General features: G+C 37.2%; 1 protein-coding gene across 3 annotated transcripts in view; it reads left to right on the top strand.

Moving 5' to 3' along the window:
- The window catches only part of LOC136346213 (zinc finger protein 93-like), a 169,969-nt gene that overhangs the window by 97,611 nt on the left and 57,162 nt on the right, over positions 1 to 15,196 (top strand). The gene's annotated exons all lie outside the window — the stretch shown is intronic.

The following is a 15,196-nucleotide window of genomic DNA, read 5'->3' on the forward strand; positions in this document are numbered from 1 at the left end:
TTATATGACAAGGTATCACTTGCGAATCACTTAAAAACCCATAAGGAAGACCATTACGAGAAAAAATACAAATGCCAGCTCTGTAATAAAGAATTTTTCATTGAGAGAGGTTTGCAGCAGCATCATAAACGAATTCATGAAAATGGAGGACAAAAGTACTTCTGTCACATATGCGGCAAAGAAGTTCATTCAAAAGAGAGCCTCAAGGGACACGTTAACCTCCACAAGGGTGACAAACCTAATAAATGTCCTCAATGTGAAAAGAGCTTTGTCCTAAGAACCACATTAAAGCAGCATCTGCTGACTCATTCGGGTGAAAAACCACATTGCTGCAGCTTTTGCGGGAAAGGGTTTACGCAGAGGAGCCCTTTGAAGTTGCACATAATGACGCATTTAGGGCAAAGACCCTTTGAGTGTACCTTGTGCGATGGGAAGTTTGTTAGTAAGGCCCAGTTGAACTACCACGTTAAGAATAAACATTTGCATGTTTGAAGACTTTGTTTCATTTTGAATTATGTTCCTGGTTGAAATTTTGAAGTAAGATTTTAACAATTTTCCTATTTCCATTCATAGGCACGGATGATGAATTTCCGAAGTCTCGAATGTTCTGAATATGGGGCGTAGGAAATAAACATGTGTAATTTTGCCAATTTATTGTGATTTGTTCATTATTCAGTAATTAGGTAAAATCAGTAAAATTAGGAAAAAGGAATTGTTCGATGTTTGCTTGAGCTATTTTGAAAGTTTGTTAGCGAGTAGTATGTTAGATATTCTCCTATCCCACTCGTCCCCTAAAACTATGCATTTCCTAACCAGTTTAACATTATTTTAATCATTCCAACACTCTTTGCAATTTTTGTTCTAAATGTCTCGATGCCCTTAAATTAAGGGCAATAAACACTGAATTTATCAAAAATTGTATGTGTCAAAAATCTGGAAAGTGCTAAATCAGGTAATCAGTACTTTTCAAAACGATTTTTCTTTTTATCGAATGTCTCGAAATAATAAACTTAATAAAACAAATTGGTTTATAAAATCTTGCAGCTCTTCAAAAGTCCCAAAATTTCTCGATTATTTTCTATGGTGGTCTCGAAATGCTTAAAATAAGACATGAGAAGTCAAAACTATTAACCATACTCGAAGTCTAGAGGCTGTTCGACGATTTCATTGAAGTTTCGAAATTTTTCTGTTGACCTATCGTAATATCTCGAGGCTCCTGAATTAATTTATTTTGAAATCTCAGTATTTTTCGATTATTTAGCTCTGAAATGTCAATGATATTCAAAGCAATTTCTGCTGAAGTCTCGAAACTCTTCAATTTATTTCTTTTAAACTCTCGAGGTTCTTCAATTGGATTGTTGTGGTCCGGAATATCTGAAAGTAGCACTTAAGGAATCAAGAGAACATCAAAACCAGTTGCCATTTTTCTCTGCAAAGTCTTGTAGTTCATAACTTAAAATTCACGAAAACGGAGGCAGCTTTGAGACTTCAGAACGCTAAAATTCGCACTACATCTCTAAATTCATGAAATACTGAGTTTTCAAAGCGCTTGTCTAACCCGAATTAATCCCCAAACTCGTACATTTTGAAAAAACCTAATTAGATTTTATCTTTTTTAGATCTGACGTGCTCACAGTAATCCTGCAAGAATTCAAATCTGACGAGGTAAAACCGGTAAGTGTGCAATGCCCTCATTGTACTAGGATCTGCAAGAACAGAAGGGTTTTAAAGAGGCACCTGGTCAGCCATGAAGAAGCGAGACCCTTTTCCTGTCCAATATGCAGTCGAGCATTCAAAAGAAACCATGAAGTCAACAATCATATGAAGTCGGTCCACGAAAAGAACAAGCAGTTCCACTGCAATCAATGTCCTAAAGTATTTAAAACCAAGCATGGTTTCATGGATCACATGAACCGCCACCTAAAGCGCTTTGTGGCTAAATGTGAAGAGTGTCAACGAGGCTTTGTGACGAGACAAGAGTTCGAGGCCCACAACAATAAGAAACACAACGAAAGAAGGGAAACTTTGGTTTGTTTTGTCTGCGGCAGGACTTGCGTAGACCAAGCTTCTCTTAAAGGCCATCTGCGTACTCACGAGGATGGTTATCATGATGAAAAGTTCACCTGTGAACATTGCGGCAAGAAATTTGCTCAAAAAAAGGGCCTTAATCATCATTATATAAGAAAACACAAAGATGGAGGCGAGCGATATATATGTGACCTTTGTGGCAAAGAAGTCAACTCGATGCGAAGCCTCAAAGGGCATAAGTTGCTCCATGAAGGGCTGAAGCCCTTGCAGTGTCCGTTTTGCACTAAATGCTTCGTTTTGGACAGTACACTTAAACAACATCTGCTGACGCATACTGGGGAAAGACCGCACAAGTGCGATTTGTGCGGGAAGTGTTTCACTCAAAGGGGACCATTAAAGGCGCACTTGCGCATGCACACTGGTGAATTGCCTTATGTTTGCGGATTTTGCTCAAGCGCGTTTGCTTCGAAGGCTCAGCTCAATTATCATGTAAAGAATAAACATACTAAAGTGTAATTTTTGACAGTGTTTTCTTCACCAATTTTATTATGACAGCCGGCAAAGGTAAATAAATGTAGATATGGAATTGCCCTCTCTAACTCTAAGCTATTTCAGGTACTCCACAATAAATCCTGAGGTGATTGAAGAAGCAGACACTAGATGTACAAGAAGGAAAACTTATGCCACGACTAAAGCTGCAAGAACTTGTGAAATATGCGAGAAAGTTTTCTCAGACTATCGCCAGCTTACCAGACACCTTTTAGTCCACTCAGACGAGAAACCGTTTAAGTGCAGCAGCTGCAGCAAATGCTTCAAAAGCAAAGCCCAAATGAAAATGCATCAGGATCGTGTTCATCTAGGCCTGGCAAAAGCATTTGAGTGTGATATATGCGGCATTGTCCTCAAATCTAAAGGTTCTCTAAACATTCACAAGAAGCGACATTTGAAGCAATACGTCGCAGAATGCGAGAATTGCAAAATTGGGTTCGTCACCAATCAGGAGTATATTAATCACATGGGCTCGAAACATGGGCCCAGCAATCACGTGTGCAACATTTGCGGCAGGAGTTGCTACGATAAAGCAGCCCTGCGAGGGCACATGGCCACACACGCGAAAGATTACGGCTTAAACCCCAACATCAAATGCTCAATCTGCGACAAGACATTTCTCCAAGAAAAATACGTGAAGCATCACATGCAGCGCAAACACGAAAACGGCGGGCAAAGCTTCATATGTCACTTATGCGGTAAACAGGTCAACTCCAAACGATCATTAAGGGACCACATGTACATTCACCAGGGCATTAAGCCCTTAGAGTGTAAGGAGTGTGGCAAGTCCTTCGGTTTGAGAACTACATTGAAGCTACATATGAGGACTCACACTGGACAGAGACCCTATGAGTGCACTTTGTGCGGGAAGAGTTTCACTCAGAGGACGCCACTGACTGTGCATATGCGATACCATACGGGGGAAAGACCTTACGTATGCCATTTGTGTGAGGAGAAGTTTGTGAGTGGGGGGCTGTTGAATACGCATATCAGAAAGATGCATGGGAGTAGTATATAATGGCTTTAGAGTGATGTTATTCATGGTTTTGACATTTGTTCTGTTAAGGAAGTTCAATCAAGAACGAATATTTGAAGAATTGAGTGAAATTTGAATTTTTTTAAATTTTCGCCCCCTATAAAATTTAAAGGTGGATGTACATATGCGGGATTCGCCGAATCGCGAATAGCGAACAAGTGTAGGTGGATCGGACCGAGCCTATATTCGTTGTTCGTGACCTTATTCACACAGACGGTATAAATATTGTCATATGTATGCGTGTGTGGATTGAGACCTCGTCAATTTGACAAAAATGGTACGAATAATTTAACCAATGGTTTCGGTTGGTTAGCGACTGTTCGGGATTCTTCAAACACCCCATGTGTGGATCTGTTTTATAACCGGCTTTATTTTTTTAGTGGGGGCAGGGGCAAACTTTAGCAATTTTTTAATAATTTAGTTTTAAAAAGTATTATTCGTAAGGCTTGAATTAACTTTTCTCTTTTCCTACATTGAGAAGACTGAAAATTTTAATTACAACTTATTCTTCATTTGAGATAACTCTCAGATGCGTAATAATAATTTATCATAAAAAAAAACACCTTATCTTGTTTTTTTTTTGGAAAATTCATTACAAGACCCATTCATTATCATAGTCCATGATAAAATATAAATGATGACTTTGATTTTTGGAATTTATATCCTTTTGTATTTTATGAAAAAATATCATACACACGTGTAACCCTACTTATTTAATTTTCGATGAAAACAATATGAGGAAAGAAAAAATATTTTGTATTTTTGATCCAATAACAATATCAAACTCGTATCACAAGCAGGGACATCAACTACTTTTATGTTAGGTATCAGTTAGCTAACCCTCTGCAGTATCCCTTGAATAATTGTTTTTTATTTTTACATATTTCTCAAGTGAAAAACTATAATAAAAATATGAGAGTTTTTAATTTGGATGGTATGTTATGACATTTCAGGAATATATTGGCGTTATTGAAATATTATTATAAGCATTTTCATTGGGAATTCTCAGCTTTACTTGATTTTCAAGATTGATTTTACTTGAGTTAAAATCAAGTCAAACTAAAGTTAAAGAGTTTCATTGTAAAAGTATGTCAACAACCAACCAGGACATCATCATTAAATTATCAATTGAAAAGGGTCGAATTTTGTAGCACTTGATTCTTTTTAAGAATATTTTTTCAGCGTATGTTTTTTCTCAAAGCAATTCCACTTCATTTTCTCTTCAAGTTCTTATTTTATTTATAACTAATCCCTTTTTTATCACGCATTTTTTTAATTTTTGATTATTTTAATTTAGATTATTAAAACTCGCGATTCTCTTAAACTTCCCATTTCTCAAATTAATTCCCAGTTTTAAAAAAATTTTGTTTACAAAAGTTGCTTTAGGGTTAGTTCAGGTTAGTTTGGGTTTGCAGAGTTTTATACTTTTTTACATTTTACATTCTGAGTTTTCAAGCTCACTTCCGGTGAAAAATAATCTAGTTTCGGCTGTTGGTACGTTTTATACTCTCTAAAATTATATCTTACAAACGATTTAAGTTACACTGAAATGATTTTCACATTTCCAAATGAAGTTTTCAAGACGGAGAGAAACGTTAAAATAGAGCTGCAAAAACCATTTTGACGTAACTTTGTTCACAGATTTAAGTTTCAAAAGCATATAAACTTGCCGTCCACGTCAATCTTACCTCATTAACCATTCACACTTTGTTGATTATTGAGGTCGAAGTAGATCGTTCTTAATTTTCCACTTCAACTTCTGGAGTATTGCAAAAATCGTATCTGAGACTATTAGTTTTGATTTTGTTTGTGGATAATCTAACCGAAGCATTTAGATTGAAGGACCTGACCTATGAAGTGGATCCAAGTTATTTAGCAGATTCATACCATCAAAAATTGTCTATTATTCACATACACATACATACATTCAGAAAAGTGTACCCCGTCACTTGTAAAAAAAATTTTTAATATTTTTTGGAAAAATTTCAAAAATACTCTGGTTATTGAAAACTAATCGAACAAACCTGAACTAACCTGCATTACCTAAGTCGTCCGTCAATTTTTTTTTTTAAATACAAATCAATTAACTGAAAAATTAGGAAATATCATCAAATTCCCACTAATGGCATAAATTTTTTTTAGCCGCCCATTACGCTTGTCTCGCAGACCCAAACGTTACAGTAATGACCAAAGTACCACCGTCACAGATCTGAAAATCAAAGTGATTAATTTTCTGTGCCAGTACTGCAACATTAACTTCAAAAACGAACGTGACCTTCACAAACACATGAAGACGCACCAAATAGAAGACACTCAGTGCAAAGCGTGCGATAAAGTGTTCAAAAACGCCAGGATTTTAAAGGCTCATGTGAGAAACATTCACTTGATGCCTAGGACTAAATTTGAGTGTTGCGGGGTGGTTTATGTAGTCCAAGAAAAGTATAAAGCTCATAGAGATAAATATCATAACGATCGATTTGATAGGCTTCCAGATAAAAGTTTCAAGTGTAAAATTTGCAATAAAATTGTTCAATCATACCAGACGATCTTGGACCACATCAACACCAAACACACCAAATACTCCACGTATTGCTGTAACATCTGCAGCAATTCGTATCATTCTTCATCAGTGTTGAAGAATCACATGAGAAAGCACGATAAACCTCAGGTGAACTTAATTAAAGTCACCTATGCTTGCGGAAGGTGCCAAAAAGAATACTCGACAGCAGAGTCTCTGGAAGCCCATAACATAACTTCTCACACAGAACATTATGATAAAACTGCAGAGGGGAAATTCCAGTGTAAATACTGTCCAAAACTGGTTGTGGCCAAAATCTCCATTGAAGAACACCTAAACTTCGCCCATCTCAACGACAAAAGTTGCGTATGCTCCAAATGCGGCAAAAACTGCTATTCTCAAATTTCCTTGAGAAGACACGAAGTAGTTCATGAGGAGAAGAGGGACGTTAGATGTGAGGAGTGTAACAAGTACTTCAGAGACTCTCAGCATTTGAAGATACACTGGAAGTCTGTGCATGAACGTTTGGTCACATGTTCCGGACATGTTTCTAGGTCGCATGAAGAATTAATAAAACATTTGAATGATATTCCTGCTTCGGATCAAAACGAAATTGAAACTCTGGTGGTTGAAGAGTTTGAAGATAATGAAGATACTGCTGCTGAGAGGGTTGAAGATGTAATTGCTGCAGAGGAAGACCTTAATGTTGTATTTGAGAAAGTGGAGAACGGTGTGGATTTCCATGCTTCTGACCAAAACGTTGCCTCTCTTGATATAGATAATGTTGAGTTCCTCAGTACTGATGTAAATGGAACGCTTCTAGATCAAAGCCTGATTGATATGACCGAAGGGAGCAATAATGATCAAGGCACCATTACAATTTTTTTATCTCAATAAATTAAGTTATCATATATGACTTCTTTTTTAATTCTTTTAACGTTTCTGTTCACAAATCATACAAATCATAAAGCCAATACTACCTCAATTTCGTAGGTTCTTTCCTCGCTCCAAGCTCAAGGAACTTCAAAAAATATTCCTCAAAACTTCCTCTAAAGCAGACCTGGAACTTACCGTTGAAAAGGACCATAAAATTCGCTTTACTTGTGAGGTTTGTGAGTACACTGCCAAGCACAGCCTGGATTTCGCCCTACATTCCAAAACTCACACCGAAAAGTATTACTGCCAATATTGCTCGTATAAAACCAATAAAGAATCCAATATTGAAAAGCACATGAAGCGACACAGTAGCAGGAAAGCTGCTAATTGTAATGTATGTCTTGGAGTTTTCACGGATGATATCCAGGCGAAGGAGCACAAGAATTTCCACTCTGGAGAAATGCCGTTTAGTTGCCAGATGTGCGGAAAGCATTTTATGTTCTCTTGGCTATTAAATGCCCACAACAGGTATGTTCGTTAGAATATTCCATTAACTCTAATTTTAAATAATATTTATAGATTTCTGCATCACGGACTTGTCAAGGAAAACGACCACTACACTTGCCTGTTCTGCAAACTCACCTTCGGCACAAAGTCCGGCTTGAAAAAGCACCAATCCCGCAAACACGAGCCCAAAGTCCAGCATCTTTGTGATATCTGTGGCAAAAGCCTTTCCAGTGCAGAAACATTGAAATTTCATAAAAGAACCCATACTGGATATAAACCCCACGTTTGCAATAATTGCGGGAAAAGTTTCTGCAAAAAGGGGCTTTTGGTTGAGCACGAAAGGGTGCATACCAGGGAAAGACCCTTTTTGTGCATGGTGTGCAATAAGGGCTTCAGCCAGAGGGGCCCTTTAAAGATTCACCTGAGGATCCACAGTGGAGAGAGACCATTTGTTTGCAGGTTTTGTGGGAAGGGGTGCATTTGCAAAAGTGTCTTGGATGCCCATTTGAAGAGCTGTGCAGGAAGAGTTAGCACTTAGGAAAAATCATGATTTACCTGTAATAGAGAGTATTATTGTTTGTGTGCCATTGTATTTTTATTACTTGAAAGACGATTATTTAGTTAAGTTATTGTTCTTGTTATCGTGGTTTTTCTATGACGTACAAGTCATAGAACATGTGTGTCCTAAAATAGTAAAGATTTATTGAGAAATTGGAAAGTAGAACAGATAAAGAGATTATTTTTGGTGACTATAATTTTTAGGGAATTTGGCGAATGTCGAAAACTTCAAAAAAAGTTCTTCTAATTTTGACTACGCCTGTAAAATTTCAATTAGTTTAGTTGCTGAATATACATATGGGGTAGCACAGGAAATATTGCAAATTTTCAAGCAGACGGAAAACAAATTCATAAGATCGTTTGAAAACCAGAACTAGCTCGACAAATATTTAAGCAGATTTGTACTGAGACCTTTTACGCAATTTTACAGATTTCTTCTCCGGATCCCATATTAGGAAATATTTGAATCTTTCGTAACGTGTGCTATATTGTGACGTAATTGCACGGAGATTTACAGAATTGTTATTATAAAATCGAAGCTTGGATATTTTTTTTCTATTACTATATATTTAATCATTACCTGAGTATGCATTGAAAGCCTGAAAAAAATTGGAATTTTTTTTCTCAATTTTGGCAAAACTCATACGTAACTACGGCAGCTTAAAGCTGTCCACATACGCCACCATACATTAAATTGGGAAGACCACCAGTTGTCTGGAACTTTCATATTTTAATCGCTTTTCGATTTGTTACAGGTTATAAGATCTCAATATATTTATCACCATTTTGAGACATGTTTTTTGCCACATTTCAGGTCTTATCTGAGAGCTTTAGTTTATGATTTATCAGTTGTTAAGTGCCATTACAGATTGCCGTTATTGACTTGTTGTTTAATTTAAAAAAAAAATAAATTAATTCTTAACATTTTTTACTATCATTCTTCAAACATGGTAAGTATTAATCCCCATTCACCAATCACCTATAATACCAAAAATACACATTCTAATAATCACCTCTTTTAGGTACTTTGACACCTCCATCCTAAACAATTTAATCTACGGCCCTGGAATATCAATAACTCCAGTTAAACCAGAAAACTACGATGCGTCCAACTTCGCAAGCTTCAGTGGAAACGACACCATTCACAACTACAGCGACGAAGACCACTTACAACAGCCTCACAACGGTTTAAACCAAGCTCAAGTACTTCTCAACAAAATTCTGGAACCTCAAGTGAAGATGTTGGACGACTTAGAGATAACCAAAAGCGAGCTGCGTTCTGATACTTCCTCTCTTAATTTTCTCGCCAGCTTTGAAGCCTTCATGAAGGCCGATATCAGTCCTGTGCAGATCAAAGAAGAGCCAGTTGAAGATCAACCTAATATCCTAGAGTGTTTACTTCAGAATGAGGTGAAAAAGAAGAAAGTGAAGAAGTCTCAGAAAAATGTGGCCGAGAAACACCCCCCTCCTATTGAATTGGATGAGCCCATAGAGTGTGATGTGTGTAACGAAACTTTTAGGAACAATGTAGCGTTTGCCTTGCACTCTATTGATCATGCTCAGGATAATAAATACTATTGTCATTTATGCGATTTTAAGAATAATTCAAAGTACCATATAGAGATGCATGTGAGGGCCCATGAGGGTACCACCAAGTATAAGTGCGAGATTTGCGGAAAGGCCTTTACTATTAGCACTCACGCAATTGAACATAAGTATTTCCATACGGGGGAAAAACCATTTCAGTGCGAAATTTGCGGAAAACACTTTATGTTTTCTTGGTTCTTAACCTCACACAGAAGAACCCAGCATTGGGAAATCGTGACTGGAAGTCCATTGGTCAAGTACGACTGCACTGTTTGTAATAAGCACTACACCTCTTCTACTGGCCTAAAAAGACACAATATGACCCATCACGGTACTCCAGGTATGGATCAATCAGTTCTCTGCGATATTTGCGGAAAAAGTTTATCTTCCAAAGAAAAATTGAAATTTCACCGCAGAATTCACACGGGATATAAGCCGTTTGCGTGTGAAATTTGCTCTAAGAGCTTTTCAAGGAAAGAACAGCTTAAAGAGCACGAGAGGGTCCATACTGGAGAGAAACCTTACATTTGCAAATACTGTGGAAAAGGGTTCACTCAGAGGTCTCCATTGAGAATCCACGAAAGAACTCACACTGGTGAAAGACCTTACAAGTGCATGATTTGCCAGAAAGGTTTTATTTCCAAGGGTGTTATGGATACTCATATGAAGAGCTGTTCATTGGGGAGGCGCGCATTCGAACCTCCGATGGAGTTGCCTTAGAATAAGGTTTAGTTTTGGTTGCGTAGTGTAAGAAATATTGCCAGGGAATTTTAGTTCAAAATTTTTGCGGACACAGGGTTTTTGGTGCGGGACTTGTTGTAGGATTCAAAGCAAAATGTCAATAAAAAACGGTCTTCGCTTCGACATTATCTATATGTAAACATTTGCTAAATACCAAATTTCTCAATGAAATCTCCGTCACATATCGAAAAATTCCCATATTTTGCATCATTTGAATAGAAGATTTATTTACTCCGAGAGGCAGTCGAAATTTGAAATGTTTAGCACAGAACTAGATGCAATACATGAATAATATATATATGAATACAAACTTATAATGACATTTTGCCTTGATATGTGTACTACTACAAGCTATTAAAATCCTGCTAAAAAAGACCCAGACGCGCTCTACTTGGTAATGAAAATAGTGAATGTTTATACATAGGGAAATTTGGGCTTTTTCTAATTCGATACTGTAAGTTGCAATGGCGATTTATTGAGATTTAGGCTTCCCTATCAAGGGTTTTGTTGGTAATTTTAAGACTTAGCATGTAGTAGGTCTATGAATAAATAGCCTTTTTGCGTGCATGTTTTTTTGAAAAATTCATTTTGTTTATAATTAGTTAAGGGCAAAAGTCTATTGATTAGCGCATTTCAAAAATAATTTGAAATGGGAACTACCTCATCAATTGACTTTTGTCTGGGTGTATTTGTGGTAAACCTGTTTTTTTTTTTTTTAACATCATTTTGTTTTTGGTCATGAAAAGTTGCAAATAAACAAATAGTCAGACTAATAAATAAGTATAGATCGCCCAAGAATCCCTCTTCTCACTTCCTCTTCCTCCACTAACTTCCAGTTCCAACTCTAAACTTTATCAATTTTTAGCTTCAAACAACGCAAACGAAGACGAAAATTTTCAAGTCCTGAACTCACCGAACTAAAAATGGAAATTAAACTGGAGGACCCCTTGACCTTGGATGAAACCAAACCGAAACTCAAGAAAGGGCGCAAAAAGGGCTCGAAAAACCGTCCGCTCTCCTTGAGAAAACCGAAGAAAAACCGCATTGCTCATCCTCCCCCTATAGAACTCGATGAACCCATTGAGTGCGATGTTTGCAACCAGACATACAAAAATAACGTTGCTTTTGCTTTGCATTCATTAGAGCACAGCAAGGATCGCCGCTTCAGCTGCCATTTGTGTGATTTCAAGAACACTTCCAAATACCATATTGAAATGCACGTGAGAGCCCATGAGGGTACCACTAAGTATAAGTGTGAAATTTGCAACAAAGCTTTTACGGTGAGTACCAATGCCCATGAGCATAAGTACTTCCACACTGGAGAAAAACCATTTCGCTGTGAGATTTGTGGGAAGCATTTCATGTATTCGAGATTTCTCGCGTCACATAGAAGAACCCAGCACTATGAAATAATCACCGGTACCCCTCTAGTCAAGTATGATTGCAAAATATGCAACAAGCATTACACTTCTTCTAGTGGATTGAGGAGGCACAATCTCAGGAATCACAACACTGAAGGCATTGACACTACAGTCCTGTGTGACACTTGCGGAAAAAGAATTTCTAGTAAAGAAAAGCTAAAATTCCACATGCGCATTCACACGGGGTATAAGCCATTTTCATGTGAAGTGTGCGGCAAAGCATTCTCTGAAAAAGAGCGACTCAAAGAGCACATGCGAGTACATACCGGAGAAAAACCTTTCATGTGCAAATTCTGCGGAAAAGCCTTCACTCAAAGGTCCCCTTTGAAAATCCACGAAAGGACCCATACAGGAGAACAACCCTACATCTGTAGACTCTGCGGGAGAGGACACGTCTCCAAAAGCTCCATGGATGCTCATATGAAGAGTTGTTCAGCTCTACAGATTCCCAGCAGTAATCCTGGTCCTCAACATTTACAGGAACCATATACATGCAATATAGGAATGTGCAACAAAATTTTCGGCTCCAAGGCTGCGTTAGAAGGGCACTTACCCTGTCATGTGTTCCCGTCTTATGACATCTTCGATGATAAAGATGAAGGGATGCAGGACGTGTTGGAGCGCAAGCAGTTTACAGTTTCATTGAATGAGTTGGCTGGGAGGAGGGATTTTTCCAATAATATGGTGTTTGGGAAGCAGGAAGGCCTAGGTGGAGAGGCGCAGGATTTTACTCAAAAAAGAGACGCGAGAGGAGAGGCATATGAGCAGGGTGTTGGGCAGTTGTAGGGAGGTTTTATGTCGTTTTAGAGGGGAGTTATTTGTTATATTGTTAAAAGATATCAGTTTGGTTTTGCTAATGAGTCCGAGACTGATATATGTATCACATTTACTCATAGGAAATTTATTAAACAATGTATTTCTTTTTGTGACACTCATTTTTATGAAATCAGTAAGCTGTCGAATCCTGGCACCACATGTATCATTTGTATCGATGCTCAAAGATTTTTGTGTATTCTTTAAATCTGAGAAATTTTCTATTCGTTTTTAGGAAATCTTTAATCATTTCCACTTACAAATATATAAATCTAAAATATTATCCATTTGCTACCCCAAGAATCCCTGGGTGTCTGCAAGAGTGTTGAAAATGGTACAAAGATGGAAAGTTTCCAATCTTTTCAAAATATGTCATAATCCTGAAAATAAAAATCCAGTGGAAATTCGAAAAATACTTCCTTAACCTACACATGTCCAAAGAATGGGTTTAGCAATCGTTGAAAGTTACAATTCAAATCTCGAGAATTTTCAATCTTTCGGACAGACTAAAAATCGGAAAATAAGACAAACCCTTGAAAGAAAATTTATGGAAAGCGTCAACAATTTTCGTGGAGATGGAAAAATTCCATGGAATTTCTCTAAGGATCACTGGGAATTATTTGAACAACATTATCCAAATATCTCCCAGAAATTGTTAAAAATTGCCCAAAATTCCCACTGTTATGTACCAAATAATTCCTAAAGGGTTTGCTCTCATGGGAATCTCTAAAAAGCGTCAGTGCTCTGAAAAAACGTTAGACAGAAGTATTCTACAGATATTCTCACTAGTACTCGATAAATTTCTTGTTCTTGGAAATCCCGCAAAATTCCTAATTCTGGATAATCCTAGGTAATTTTTTAGGGATATCTCCCGAAACGTCCTTTCTACTCATCCCTGGGACACTATTCAATCTCAATATTATCTCAACCCTTTTTACGCGCAACACCTCGTATATTGCATAATAATATATCGCCTTACATTAGATTAAAAATACTTAACACATATAATAACATAAAATATTTGACTCTAATAGTTGAAACTTAAGGAGAAATTTAAAAGTGCAAATAAAAGTAAGTTATATACGAGGATAGAGCTAAGCAAAGCCAAACTTATGTCATATTGTTACAAGAGGTCCTAAAGACGAAATTATTAATGTGTTGTCAACTTTGGCTGCAAACTACATATTTGTCATAAATGCATTGAAATACCGTGAATTAAAGTTGTCAGCACATTAATAATTTGGCCTCATGTGATACAAATATTAAGTCTGTTTGTATTTTTCTGTTAATTTCGTTTAAGATTAATAAATAGGAAAAGGAAGTGTAGGGTGAGCATAGTTCCTCGAGTATCACCGTTTTTTTTTGACATCGAAAAGGAACTTGGTACCATTTCTATTTATTAACATACAACACTTCATTCCCATTTTTAGTACAAATGTTTATCTATGTTACCTATCTTTAGTGCAAGAATGTTAACACATTATTTTGTTTTATCTACTGATTAAATTCTATTTACAAGCAATGACCCATAATGTTATATATTATTCTATGATAGTACTTAAAGAGGGTGTGTTAAAGAGCCAAGCTCAAATATGTAATATTCGTTATATTTAGTATTTTTGGTACTAAAGGGGCTTTAAACTAATTAACAATGCGTTTGATACATATAAATATACGAATTGTTAAAAGTTTTATTGTTTTGTTTGGAAGACGTTTGGGCAGAAACAGGTAAGAAAAATTTTACTGTCCACTTATGTGTAATTTCGTTCATCAATTACCTTCTCAATGACTACTCTCCACAAATTAAACCTCCATACTAACATCTCTCATTTTTTAGGACTACAAACCAATTCGCGTCGTTCACTGATGAAGACCTCAAGCTCGACATTAAAGATGAGGGTGTTTTAAACTCACTATTACAATCATCCTCGTCGGAACTCCCAGAGTTGATTCTCCGCAAGACCCTTAAAGTACGCTCGAAAAAAGGAAATAAGCCCCGTGTTAAGAGCGAAAAAAAGCGCATCAGAAAGCACCCCCCACCCATCGAGCTAGATGAGCCAATTGAGTGCGAGGTATGCAACTCAACGTACAGGAACAACGTGGCATTTGCTCTGCACACCATCCGCCATAGCGAGGAGAACAAGTACTCTTGCCATTTATGCCCTTACAAAAACATTTCAAAGTACCACATCGAAATGCACGTGAGGGCCCATGAGGGCACAACTAAATTCAAGTGCGAAATTTGTCAGAAGGCTTTCACTGTTAGCACTCATGCTGTAGAGCATAAGTACTATCACACGGGGGAGAAGCCGTTTCAGTGCGAAATCTGTGGCAAACATTTCATGTTTTCCAGATTTCTGGCAGCTCATAGAAGATCTCAACACTACGAGATACTCACTGGAAGTCCTCTTGTTAAGTTCGACTGCAAAGTATGCAACAAGCATTATGCTTCAGCTTCGGGTTTGAGAAGACACAAGCTTAGCAAACATAATGATGAAGGGGTTGATTTATCGGTCCTCTGCGACATATGCGGTAAACGTCTTTCCAGTAGAGAGAAACTTA

The sequence above is a fragment of the Euwallacea fornicatus genome, chromosome 22 (genome assembly GCF_040115645.1).
Source record: "Euwallacea fornicatus isolate EFF26 chromosome 22, ASM4011564v1, whole genome shotgun sequence".
NCBI classification, from domain to species: domain Eukaryota; kingdom Metazoa; phylum Arthropoda; class Insecta; order Coleoptera; family Curculionidae; genus Euwallacea; species Euwallacea fornicatus.